This window comes from Danio aesculapii, chromosome 4 (genome assembly GCF_903798145.1).
Source record: "Danio aesculapii chromosome 4, fDanAes4.1, whole genome shotgun sequence".
Taxonomy (NCBI): domain Eukaryota; kingdom Metazoa; phylum Chordata; class Actinopteri; order Cypriniformes; family Danionidae; genus Danio; species Danio aesculapii.
Window position 1 is genome coordinate 22,610,696 of NC_079438.1, and position 13,556 is coordinate 22,624,251.

At 44.7% G+C, this 13,556-nt stretch overlaps 7 non-coding genes and 1 pseudogene across 7 annotated transcripts; 4 read left to right on the forward strand and 4 right to left on the reverse strand.

Annotated features, from left to right (window-relative positions):
* Nucleotides 1-13,556, forward strand: part of LOC130222303 (zinc finger protein 208-like) — a 758,572-nt pseudogene that overhangs the window by 229,233 nt on the left and 515,783 nt on the right.
* trnad-guc (transfer RNA aspartic acid (anticodon GUC)) lies at nt 2,648-2,719 on the forward strand. The gene has a single exon. It is a non-coding gene; the product is annotated as a tRNA-Asp (tRNA).
* On the forward strand, nt 4,105-4,176 carry trnad-guc (transfer RNA aspartic acid (anticodon GUC)). The gene has a single exon. It is a non-coding gene; the product is annotated as a tRNA-Asp (tRNA).
* trnag-ucc (transfer RNA glycine (anticodon UCC)) lies at nt 4,262-4,334 on the reverse strand. The gene has a single exon. It is a non-coding gene; the product is annotated as a tRNA-Gly (tRNA).
* Nucleotides 5,926-5,997, reverse strand: trnae-uuc (transfer RNA glutamic acid (anticodon UUC)). Its single transcript has one exon. It is a non-coding gene; the product is annotated as a tRNA-Glu (tRNA).
* Nucleotides 6,858-6,929, reverse strand: trnag-ucc (transfer RNA glycine (anticodon UCC)). Its single transcript has one exon. It is a non-coding gene; the product is annotated as a tRNA-Gly (tRNA).
* On the forward strand, nt 10,930-11,016 carry trnay-gua (transfer RNA tyrosine (anticodon GUA)). Its single transcript is given in 2 exon segments — nt 10,930-10,966; nt 10,981-11,016. It is a non-coding gene; the product is annotated as a tRNA-Tyr (tRNA).
* On the reverse strand, nt 11,082-11,153 carry trnae-cuc (transfer RNA glutamic acid (anticodon CUC)). Its single transcript has one exon. It is a non-coding gene; the product is annotated as a tRNA-Glu (tRNA).

A 13,556-nucleotide genomic window follows, 5' to 3' on the forward strand; every position in this document is an offset into this window, starting at 1 on the left:
TTTGTCTTTTACTTTTGGCTGTTGCCTTTCACAAGCTTAGCAACGGACTAAGTGATATAAACAGCAGCCAAAAGGAAATGCGTTGGCCGGGAATCGAACCCGGGTACACTGCTTGGAAGGCAGCTATGCTCACCACTATACACCAACGCTTGCAGACATCTCTTGCCAGATGAGCTCAAAAGAATGCTTCAACCAGGCCTCTTTGTCTTGGGTTCAGCACTGAAAAACATGTCCAGCATATGGATCCCAACCATCTCAAAATGCACTGATCTAACCCACATGTCATGGGACATCTTCACAAGAGTGGCGCCTGCCATGTAATGTTACGGCAGCCAAAAGGAATACATTTGCTGGGAATATACAAAGAAGCCAGCTATGCTCAACCACTATAATCCCAACGCTTGTAGACATCCTCTCACAGAAGTGTAGAAAATAAAAGCTTTCGAACAAGGAGTTCTTTGTGTGGGGCGAAAAAAAAATGTCGAGGATGGATCCCATCTCTTTCTGGCGTTGAGGTTGGATAAAGCGTTCGAAGGTGCAACCTCACCCAAAAAAAGGGAGGTCGATAATTTCACTCTGCAGTGGTGGAGTTGTCATCTTCTGTCACCCAGTATTTACTGTAATGAGCTCCCCCGGTTTGAAGGTCATTGCAAGGGTTGACTGGATGCAACTCATGAAAGGGCAAGCTGACATTTTGTGGAGTAAAAGCTGGGCAATGTGTAAGAATGAATGGCGTGCTTTGTTTGCTGCAAAACATGCTAATAACGTTCTCCTGTGTGATGCACTGTTCAAGTTACTGCTGATGACCAGTCGAAGACTATTGAAGAAGCAAGGATTATTAATGAAGAAAAACTGTCCAAGCCCAGTTTTCTACCCTCCTCTTGCTGTCAGCCAGGTCTTTAGTGCTAGCACTGCAGACAATGCTGTTAGGAACTGGATTACATTGCTGATCTGTGTGGGGGGAGGAAAGGTTTTTTGCTCCACAGATCCTCGTTAGTATAGCGGACAGTAAGACTGATGAAGAAGCAAGGATTATTTATGAAGAAAAACTGTCCAAGCCCAGTTTTCTACCCTCCTCTTGCTGTCAGCCAAGGTCTTTAGTGCCAGCACTGCAGACAATGCTGTTAGGACTGGATTACATTGCTGATCTGTGTGGGGGGGAGAACGGGTTTTTTTTACTCTGCAGATCCTCGTTAGTATTGACCAGTCGAAGACTATTGAAGAAGCAAGGATTATTGATGAAGAAAAACTGTCCAAGCCCAGTTTTCTACCCTCCTCTTGCTGTCAGCCAAGGTCTTTAGTGCCAGCACTGCAGACAATGCTGTTAGGGACTGGATTACATTGCTGATCTGTGTGGGGGGAGAACGGGTTTATATACTCCGCAGATCCTCGTTAGTATAGTGGACAGTATCTCCGCCCGTCACGCGGAAGACCGGGTTCGATTCCCCGACGGGGAGGCCCCTCCTTTGTCTTTTACTTTTTGGCTGTTGCCTTTCACAAGGGTAGCAATGGACTAAGTGATATATACAGCAGCCAAAAGGAAATGCGTTTTGCGGGGAATCGAACCCGGTCAACTGCTGGAAGGCAGCTATGCTCACCACTATACCACCAACGCTTGCAGACATCTTCTGCCAGATGAGCTCAAAAAGAATGCTTTCAACCAGGCTCTCTTTGTCTTGGTTCGGCACTGAAAAACATTGTCCAGCATATGGATCCCAACCATCTCAAAATGCACTGATCTACCCACATGTCATGGGACATCTTCACAAGAGTGGCGCCTGGCCATGTAATGATACGGCAGCCAAAAGGAATACATTTGCTGGGAATATACGTAGAAGCCAGCTATGCTCACCACTATATTACCAACGCTTGTAGACATCCTCTCACAGAAGTGTAGAAAATGAAAGCTTTCGACCAAGAAGTTCTTGTGTGGGTGAAAAAAAAATGTCGAGTATGGATCCATCTCTTTCTGACGTTGAGGTTGGATAAAGCGTTCGAAGTTACAACCTCACCCAAAAAAAGGGAGGTCGATAATTTCACTTCTTCAGTGGTGGAGTTCTCATCTTCTGTCACCCAGTATTCACTGTAATGAGCTTCCCCAGTTTGAATGTCATTGCAAGGGTTGACTGGATGCAGCTCATGAAAGGGCAAGCTGACATTTTGTGGAGTAAATCTGGGCAATGTGTAAGAATGAATGGCGTGCTTTGTTTGCTGCAAAACATGCTAATAACGTTCTCCTGTGTGATGCAATGTTCAAGTTACTGCTGATGACCAGTCGAAGTCTGATGAAGAAGCAAGGATTATTAATAAAGAAAAACTGTCCAGCCTAGTTTTCTACCCTCCTCTTGCTGTCAGCCAAGGTCTTTAGTGCTAGCACTTGCAGACAATGCTGTTAGGACTGGATTACATTGCTGATCTGTGTGGGGGGAGGAAAGGTTTTTGCTCCGCAGATCCTCGTTAGCATAGTGGACAGTAAGACTGATGAAGAAGCAAGGATTATTAATGAAGAAAAACTGTCCAAGCCCAGTTTTCTACCCTCCCCTTGCTGTCAGCCAGGTCTTTAGTGCCAGCACTGCAGACAATGCTGTTAGGACTGGATTACATTGCTGATCTGTGTGGGGGAGAACGGATTTTGGTACTCCGCTGATCCTCGTTAGTATAGTGGACAGTATCTCCGCCTGTCACGCGGAAGACCGGGGTTCGATTCCCCGACGGGGAGGCCCTTCTTTGTCTTTTACTTTTTGGCTGTTGCCTTTTACAGTTGGCAACGGACTAAGTGATATAAACAGCAGCCAAAGGAAATGCGTTGGCCGGGAATCAAACCCGGGTCAACTGCTTGGAAAGGCAGCTATGCTCACCACTATTCCACCAACGCTTGCAGACATCTCTTGCCAGATGAGCTCAAAAAGAATGCTTTCAACCTAGGCACTCTTTGTCTTGGTTCGGCACTGAAAAACATGTCCAGCATATGGATCCCAACCATCTCAAAATGCACTGATCTACCCACATGTCATGGGACATCTTCACAAGAGTGGCGCCTGGCCATGTAATGTTACGGCAGCCAAAAGGAATACAGTTGCTGGGCATATACAAAGAAGCCAGCTATGCTCACCACTATAATACCAACGCTTGTAGACATCCTCTCACAGAAGTGTAGAAAATGAAAGCTTTCGAACAGGAGTTATTTGTGTGGGCGAAAAAAAAAATGTCGAGTATGGATCCCATCTCTTCTGGGCGTTGAGGTTGGATAAAGCGTTCGAAGGTACACCTCACCCAAAAAAAAGGGAGGTCGATAATTTCACTCTCAGTGGTGGAGTTGTCATCTTCTGTCACCCAGTATTTACTGTAATGAGCTCCCCCGGTTTGAAGGTCATTGCAAGGGTTGACTGGATGCAACTCATAAAAGGGCAAGCTGACATTTTGTGGAGTAAATCTGGGCAATGTGTAAGAATGAGTGCGTGCTTTGTTGCTGCAAAGCATGCTAATAACGTTCTCCTGTGTGATGCACTGTTCAAGTTACTGCTGATGACCAGTCGAAGACTATTGAAGAAGCAAGGATTATTAATGAAGAAAAACTGTCCAAGCCCAGTTTTATACCCTCCTCTTGCTGTCAGCCAAGGTCTTTAGTGCTAGCACTGCAGACAATGCTGTTAGGACTGGATTACATTGCTGATCTGTGTGGGGGAGGAACGGTTTTTGCTCCACAGATCCCTCGTTAGTATAGTGGACAGTAAGACTGATGAGAAGCAAGGATTATTAATGAAGAAAAACTGTCCAAGCCCAGTTTTCTACCCTCCTCTTGCTGTCAGCCAAGGTCTTTAGTGCCAGCACTGCAGACAATGCTGTTAGGACTGGATTACATTGCTGATCTGTGTGGGGGGAGAACGGGTTTTTTTACTCCGCAGATCCTCGTTAGTATAGTGGACAGTAAGACTGATGAAGAAGCAAGGATTATTAATAAAGAAAAACTGTCCAAGCCCAGTTTTCTACCCTCCTCTTGCTGTCAGCCAAGGTCTTTAGTGCCAGCACTGCAGACAATGCTGTTAGGACTGGATTACTTTGCTGATCTGTGTGGGGGGAGAACGGGTTTATTTACTCCGCAGATCCTCGTTAGTATAGTGGACAGTATCTCTGCCTGTCACGCAGAAGACCGGGGTTCAATTCCCCGACGGGGAGGCCCTCCTTTGTCTTTTACTTTTTGGCTGTTGCCTTTCACAAGGGTAGCAATGGACTAGTGATATATACAGCAGCCAAAAGGAAATGCGTTTGCCGGGAAATCGAACCCGGGTCAACTGCTTGGAAGGCAGCTATGCTCACCACTATACCACCAACGCTTGCAGACATCTTCTGCCAGATGAGCTCAAAAAGAATGCTTTCAACCAAGGCTCTCTTTGTCTTGGTTCGGCACTGAAAAACATGTCCAGCATATGGATCCCAACCATCTCAAAATGCACTGATCTACCCACATGTCATGGGACATCTTCACAAGAGTGGCGCCTGGCCATGTAATGATACGGCAGCCAAAAGGAATACATTTTGCTGGGAATATACGTAGAAGCCAGCTATGCTCACCACTATATTACCAACGCTTGTAGACATCTCTCACAGAAGTGTAGAAAATGAAAGCTTTCGACCAAGGAGTTCTTTGTGGGGTGAAAAAAAAATGTCGAGTATGGATCCCATCTCTTTCTGACGTTGAGGTTGGATAAAGCGTTCGAAGTTACAACCTCACCCAAAAAAAAGGGAGGTCGATAATTTCACTCTTCAGTGGTGGAGTTCTCATCTTCTGTCACCAGTATTCACTGTAATGAGCTCCCCCGGTTTGAATGTCATTGCAAGGGTTTGACTGGAATGCAGCTCATGAAAGGGCAAGCTGACATTTTGTGGAGTAAAAGCTGGGCAATGTGTAAGAATGAATGGCGTGCTTTGTTTGCTGCAAAACATGCTAATAACGTTCTCCTGTGTGATGCACTGTTCAAGTTACTGCTGATGACCAGTCGAAGACTATTGGAAGAAGCAAAGGATTATTAATGAGAGAAAAACTGTTCAAGCCCAGTTTTCTACCCTCCTCTTGCTGTCAGCCAAGGTCTTTAGTGCTAGCACTGCAGACAATGCTGTTAGGACTGGATTACATGCTGATCTGTGTGGGGGGAGGAAAGGTTTTTTGCTCCACAGATCCTCGTTAGTATAGTGGACAGTAAGACTGATGAAGAAGCAAGGATTATTAATGAAGAAAAACTGTCCAACCCCAGTTTTCTACCTCCTCTTGCTGTCAGCCAAGGTCTTTAGTGCCAGCACTGCAGACAATGCCTTAGGACTGGATTACATTGCTGATCTGTGTGGGGGAGAATGGGTTTTTTTTACTCCGCAGATCCTCGTTAGTATAGTGGACAGTAAGACTGATGAAGAAGCAAGGATTATTAATGAAGAAAAACTGTCCAAGCCCAGTTTTCTACCCTCCTCTTGCTGTCAGCCAAGGTCTTTAGTGCCAGCACTGCAGACAATGCTGTTAGGACTGGATTACATTGCTGATCTGTGTGGGGGGAGGAAAGGTTTTTTGCTCCGAAGATCCTCGTTAGTATAGTGAACAGTAAGACAGGAAGAAGCATGGATTATTAATGAAGAAAAAACTATCCAAGCCCAGTTTTCTAACCCTCCTCTTGCTGTCAGCCAAGGTCTTTAGTGCCAGCACTGCAGACAATGCTGTTAGGACTGGATTACATTGCTGATCTGTGTGGGGGGAGAACGGGTTTATTTACTCCGCAGATCCTCGTTAGTATAGTGGACAGTATCTCCGCCTGTCACGGCGGAAGACCGGGGTTCGATTCCCCGACGGGGAGGCCCTCCTTTGTCTTTTACTTTTTGGCTGTTGCCTTTCACAAGGGTAGCAATGGACTAACTGATATATACAGCAGCCAAAGGAAATGCGTTAGCCGGGAATCGAACCAGGGTCAACTGCTTGAAAGGCAGCTATGCTCACCACTATACCACCAACGCTTGCAGGCATCTGCTGCCAGATGAGCTCAAAAGAATGCTTTCAACCAAGGCTCTCTTTGTCTTGGTTCGGCACTGAAAAACATGTCCAGCATATGGATCCCAACCATCTCAAAATGCAGTGATCTACCCACATGTCATGGGACAATCTTCACAAGAGTGGCGCCTGGCCATGTAATGTTACGGCAGCCAAAAGGAATACATTTGCTGGGAATATACTTAGAAGCCAGCTATGCTCACCAACTATATTACCAACGCTTGTAGACATCCTCTCACAGAAGTGTAGAAATGAAAGCTTTCGACCAAGGAGTTCTTTGTGTGGGCGAAAAAAAAATGTTGAGTATGGATCCCATCTCTTTCTGACGTTGAGGTTGGATAAAGCGTTCGAAGGTACAACCTCACCCCAAAAAATGGGAGGTCGATAATTTCACTCTGCAGTGGTGGAGTTCTCATCTTCTGTCACCCAGTATTCCCTGTAATGAGCTTCCCCGGTTTGAATGTCATTGCAAGGGTTGACTGGATGCAGCTCATGAAAGGGCAAGCTGACATTTTGTGGAGTAAAAGCTGGGCAATGTGTAAGAATGAATGGCGTGCTTTGCTTGCTGCAAAACATGCTAATAACGTTCTCCTGTGTGATGCACTGTTCAAGTTACTGCTGTGTCAAGATCTGTGTGGGGGAGAACGGGTTTACTTACTGCGCAGATCCTCGTTTGTATAGTGGACAGTATCTCCGCCTGTCATGCGGAAGACCTGGGTTCGATTCCCCGGACGGGGAGGCCCTCCTTTGTCTTTTACTCTTTGGCTGTTGCCTTTTGACAAGGGTGGCAACGGAGTAAGTGATATATACAGCAGCCAAAAGGACATGCGTTGGCCGGGAATCGAACGCGGGTCAACTGCTTGGAAGGCAGCTATGCTCACCACTATACCACCAACGCTTGCGGATGCCTCTTGCCAGAAGAGCTCAAAAAAATGCTTTCAACCAAGGCCCTCTTTGTCTTGGTTCGGCTCTGAAAAACATGTTCAGCATATGGATCCCAATCATCTCAAAATGCACTGATCTACCCACATGTTATGGGATATCTTCACAAGAGTGGCGCCTGGCCATGTAATGTTACGGCAGAAGCCAGCTATGCTCACCACTATATTAGCAACGCTTGTAGACATCCTCTCACAGAAGTGTAGAAAATGAAGGAGTTCTTTGTGTGGGCGAAAAAAAAAAAGTCGAGTCGAGTCTCCCCTTTTTCATAAATATCACTGTATATTCTATTTAAAATAGGACTTAAAACATTTTAAAAACTTTATAAAACTCAACTGGTAGTCCATCTATTCCTGGACTTTTCCCATTCTCAACTGATCAATAGGTGTTTCTCTTTCTAAATCTGTTATCTCACTCTCGCACATTTCCTCGTCCTCTTTATTTAATTTTACTGTTATTTTTTCTAATAAGAAATTTTCAATCATTTTCTGTAATAATTCCTTATAAATGGTCTAGTTTCCTTTAAAATTCCATCTTGTCCTCTACAGTTTTCCCATCTTGTGTTTTTAATACATTTGATTATAGCTGCTCTCTGTCTTGTTTTTCTAATTCATAAAAGTATTTAGTACTTAGATAAGCAAACAGGACCAGTGGTGCAATGGATAATGTGACTGACTGCGGGTCAGAAGGTTGTAGGTTCAACTTCAGGCTGGCTCGCTTTGGTCTTTTTGCTTGTACTGTCAGCCAGTGCACTGCGGTCGCCTTTCCCCCCGCTGGACCGGTTCAGTTCCACTCTGGAGTGAATCAAGTTCTTCTGCGGCCGCCAGCAAAGAGCCCGTGGAGTGCTCCCCTGGTTTCAAAGGCTGCCCAACTGCTGATTTTGTTAACGTCTTCTACAGCTACACCAATCGTAATCCCAGCCTTCTTGTTGCAAAAGTCCCTACAACTTAGAAGTCACCCAGCCAACTTGCAGCGTAATCTCTTCCACTTGTAAGTCTCTGAGCTGCAGCAATACCTAAGTGCTCTGATAAAACATGCATAAAAGAAAGTAGGCTTTTAAACCCCCTCTTGGAGAGAAGAGAGTCTCCGACCCTGGATCTCAGGTCTTCTATGGAGGGACTGTCAGGAATCCTGGAAGAGCATCTCATCCACACAACGTCTTGCCATAAAACAAAGCAGAATGTGTCGTGACGGAACTCCACGTTGACAGAGCCTTGTCCTTGTTTCAAACAATGTGCTAACAAGGTGCTGAACAGAGTGCCATTGGCACAAAGGATAACGCTTATGACTACCGATCAGAGGATTCTAGCTTACGGAAACCATGAGACTGTGTATGAGAGAGTGCGTAAATGTATGAGTGGTACTTGTGCAAGAGGGGCAGTGAAGTGCGCACCGATCAGAAAGAACTGAAGTTTGTGCAAAGTTTGATTCCTGGTTTTCACCCAGTTGGCCTGGGTTCGACTCCTGGTCTGGGAAGCCTTGAGCATTTTTGCCACTGCCCTTTTTGCCTAGCAGTCGGACTGCAGCAACATTAAGGGGGTGGGCTTGTGTCTCATAAGCCTTTGATAGCTCAGTTGGTAGAGCGGAGTCCTGAAGGTGTGTTGTTGGCAATCCTTAGGTTGCTGGTTAGACTCTGGCTTGAAGAAGGTCTTTTGCCCTTTCATGCCTGTGCAGTTCACATATATATTAATAGCTAGAGCTTAAAGTTCATCATAGAGGTGAAAAGGAAGTTCCCTGAACGGGAATCGAACCCGGGCCGCTGCTGTGCAAGTGCTGACCCCTAACCACTAGACCACCAGAGAAGGTTCTGCAAAAACTTGCCCTCAAGCCTAGCTGTGGGCCTCCACGCAAGTACGCTGCAGCTGCTCTGACAAAAATAAATCTAATGCTTGTAACCTCCTCCTGGAGAGGAGAAAGTCCTCAGACCCTGCATCACAGTTCTTCTAGGGAGGGACTGTCACATGCACTGTAAGAGCATCCTATCGACACCACAACTTGCCATAATAACGAAGGACAGCATGTGTTGAATGAACTCCATGTTGACAGAGCTGTGTCCTTATCACAAGCCACAAGCTAAAGATGCGCCTGACTACGGATCAGAAGATTCTAGGTTCGACTCCTGGCTTGCTCGCTTTGGTCTTTTTGCTTTGATGTCAGCCAGTACACTGCGGTCGCCTTCGCCCCCGCTGGAACTGTTCAGTTGGACTCTGGAGTAAGTCGAGTTAAGGGGCCGCAAGCACAGAGCCTGTGGGGTGCTCCCCTAGTTTCAAAGGCTGCCCCAACTGCTGATTTTTATTAACGTCTACTACAGCTACACCAACCGTAAACCCAGGGTACTTGTTGCAAAAGTCCCTACCACTTAGAAGTCACCCAGCCAACTTGCAGCGTAATCTCTTCCACTTGTAGTCTCTGAGCTGCAGCAATACCTAAGTGCTCTGATAAAACATGCATAAAAGAACTATGGCTTTTAACCTCCTCTTGGAGAGAAGAGAGTCTCCGACTCTGGATCTCAGGTCTTCTATGGAGGGACTGTCAGGAATCCTGTAAGAGCATCCCATTCACACAACGTCTTATCATAAAACAAAGCAGAATGTGTGGTGACGCAACTCCACGTTGACAGAGCCTTGTCCTTGTTTCAAACAATGTGCTAACAAGGTGCTGAACAGAGTGCCAGTGGCACAAGGATAACGCTTATGACTATGGATCGGAGGATTCTAGCTTACGGAAACCATGAGACTGTGTATGAGAGAGTGCGTAATGTATGCGTGGGACTTGTGCAAGAGGGGCAGTGAAGTGCGCATGATCAGAAAGATCTGAAGTTGTGCCAAGACTGCCATCACAAGTGGCAACTCCCATATGGTCTAGCTTGCATTGACACAGCACCGACAGAAACAAGGCCCTTGTCCCCTCAATTGTTTACCTGTTTTTTTTTTTTCTGCTCCGGGGCACCAACAGCTCTTGCTAAGTTAAACCAGCCAAGTCCACTGTACCCACTTTCCCCGAATGGAATCAGGGGAAGTGGGTACATTGACTTGGCTGGTTCCAGAGTTCAGAGCTCGCTCTGGTCTTTTGCTTTGATGTCAGCCAGTGCACTGCAGTCGCCTTTCGCCCCCACTGGAGCTGTTCAGGTCCACTCTGGAGTGACTCGAGTTTAAGGGGCCGCAATCACAGAGCCCGTGGGGTGCTCCCCATATTTCTCCTTATCCAAATCACATACTTAGCAATTGTTATACATAGATTAAAAGCATACATACCACATTCATTTTGACCATATAAATATTTTTTCCCAGTTCTTTTGTTCATCCACATATATGTCACCTATTAACGATTTAGCAATTTTCTGAAATTTTTCCATAATTCCTCCAACTTTTCACAATAGAAGAACAAATGTAATAAACCTTCCCCTTCCTTCCTAAACACCTTACATATTATATCTTGTTCAATTCCCATTTTACACAATCTCATTTCTGTTAATATGCAATTATGTCTCAATAAATAATTACAATTTTCTAAAATTGGTTCCATATATTTCATTGTGACATTTGCCCATATTTCTTTTTCATTTAAATCCTCATATCTTTCCTTCCAGTAGTTGTACATAAGCTCATATTGATCTTTTCTCCATTTTTTTTCTTAAAATAGACCTCTGATAATTCTTCCTTATCCCGCAACTCATTTTTTTTCAATTATTTCAATCCAATCTTTTGGTATTGCTTTTTTCAAATCATGATATTGTCTTTGTAATGTTGTTTTAGAAAGAACTGAAGTTTTTGCCAAGACTGCCCTCATAAGTGGCAGCTCCCATATGGTCTAGCGGTCAGGATTCCTGGTTTTCACCCACGCGACCCGGTTCGACACCCGGTATGGGAAGCCTTGAGTATTTTTGCCACTGCCCTTTTTTTCCAGCAGTCGGACTGCAGCAACTTTAAGGGGGTGGGCTTGTGTGAGACTCTCATAAGCCTTCGATAGCTCAGTTGGTAGAGCGGAGGGCTGTAGGTGTGTTGTTGGCTGTCCTTAGGTCGCTGGTTTGACTCCGGCTCGAAGGAGGTCTTTTGCCCTTTCATGCCTGTGCAGTTCGCATATATTTACATAGCTAGAGCTCAAAAGTAAGTTCCCTGACCGGGAATCGAACACGGGCCGCGGCGGTGAGAGCGCCGATTCCTAACCACTAGACCACCAGGGAAGGTCTTACAGAAGCTTGCCCTCAAGTCTAGCTGTGGGCCTCCACGCAAGTATGCTGCAGCTGCTCTGACAAAAATAAATCTAATGCTTGTAACCTCCTCCTGGAGAGGAGAAAGTCTCAGACCCTGGATCACAGTTCTTCTAGGGAGGGACTGTCACATGCACTGTAAGAGCATCCTATCGACACCACAACTTGCCATAATAATGAAGGACAGCATGTGTTGAACGAACTCCGTGTTGACTGAGCTGTGTCCTTATCACAAGCAACAAGATAAAGATGAAAAGATAAGCAGACAGGGCCATTGGCGCAATGGATAACGTGTCTGACTACGGATCAGAAGATTCTAGGTTCGACTCCTGACTGACTGGCTCGCTCTGGTCTTTTTGCTTTGATGTCAGCCAGTGCACTGCAGTCGCTTTTCGCCCCCACTGGAGCTGTTCAGGTCCACTCTGGAGTGAGTCGAGTTTAAGGGGCCGCAATCACAGAGCCCGTGGGGTGCTCCCCTGGTTTCAAAGGCTGCCCCAACCGCTAGATTTTTATTAACGTCTACTACAGCTACACCAATCGTAAACCCAGCCTACTTGTTGCAAAAGTCCCTACCACTTAGAAGTCACCCAGCCAACTTGCAGCGTAATCTCTTCCACTTGTAAGTCTCTGAGCTGTAGCAATACCTAAGTGCTCTGATAAAACATGCATAAAAGAAACTATGGCTTTTAACCTCCTCTTGGAGAGAAGAGAGTCTCCGACCCTGGATCTCAGGGGTTCTATGGAGGGACTGTCAGGAATCCTGTAAGAGCATCCCATCCACACAACGTCTTGCTATAAAACAAAGCAGAATGTGTGGTGACGGAACTCCAGGTTGACAGAGCCTTGTCCTTGTTTTCAAACAATGTGCTAACAAGGTGCTGAACGGAGTGCCAGTGGCACAAAGGATAACGCTTATGACTATGGATCAGAGTGTTCTAGCTTAGCAATCGTAAACCCAGCCTACTTGCTGCAAAAGTCCCTACCAGGCCCAACCCTGCTTTTCTTCTGAGTTCAGATGAGATCAGGCATTGCCAGGGTGGTATGGCCGTAAGCGAGAGCAGCCGTCAAGAGTTAGCTATTTAAAAATAGGCGCAGCACCAGGAGCCGAGTGCAGCTCAGCTTGCATTGACACAGCACCGACAGAAACAAGGCCCTTGTCCCCTCAATTGTTTACCTGTTTTTTGGGGTTTTTTTCTGTTTCTGCTTCGGGGCACCAACAGCTCTTGCTAAGTTAAACCAGCCAAGTCACTGTACCCACTTTCCCCCGAATGGAAGTGGGTACACTGACTTGGCTGGTTTCAGAGTTCAGAGAGGAATTCAGAGTTTTTTTTTTATATATTTTGGGAAGTGTATTAGCTGCCAAATGAAGGAATTTAAAAAGCTTACAGCACCTGGTATTCCCAGGCGGTCTCCCATCCAAGTACCAACCAGGCCCAACCCTGCTTTGCTTCTGAGTTCAGATGAGATTTTTTTTTTTTTTTATTAAAATCAAATATTTACATTTTTACAAAGAAATGATCACATCACACAAAAATCACATGATACTTACAACACTCATTATTAGACTTCATATTTTTTCCCATAACCAACTTAAAATGTTGTCCTTGTATTCAACCATTACGTTCCCTTTTACCATTATTCTATAAATACATCCTCCTTTTCTTGTACTATAAAATAGTTGAATATCAATTTTACAGCCATCTCCATTCTGTTTTTAAACATACGCCATATATCCACTCTCTTCCCATCATGTTTAGCCATATTTCTCCTTATCCAAATCACATACTTAGCAATTGTTATACATAGATTAACAGCATACATACCACATTCATTTTGACCAAATAATATTTTTTTCCCAGTTCTTTTGTTCATCCACATGTATGTCCCCTATTAACGATTTAGCAATCTTCTTAAATTTTTCCATAATTCCTCCAACTTTTCACAATAGAAGAACAAATGTAATAAACCTTCCCCTTCCTTCCTAAACACCTTACATATTATATCTTGTTCAATTCCCATTTTACACAATCTCATTTCTGTTAATATGCAATTATGTCTCAATAAATAATTTTCCAATTTTCTAAAATTGGTTCCATATATTTCATTCTGACATTTCCCCATATTTCTTTTTCATTTAATCCTCATATCTTTCCTTCCAGTAGTTGAATGCTATAGGTCTTATAAAAGCCTTTGATCTAAAAACAACATAAAAACTCTTAACTGTACATAAGCTCATATTGATCTTTTCTCCATTTTTTTTCTTAAAATAGACCTCTGGTAATTCTTCCTTATCCCGCAACTCATTTTTTTCAATTATTTCAATCCAATCTTTGGTATTGCTTTTTTCAAATCATGATATTGTCTTTGTAATTTTGT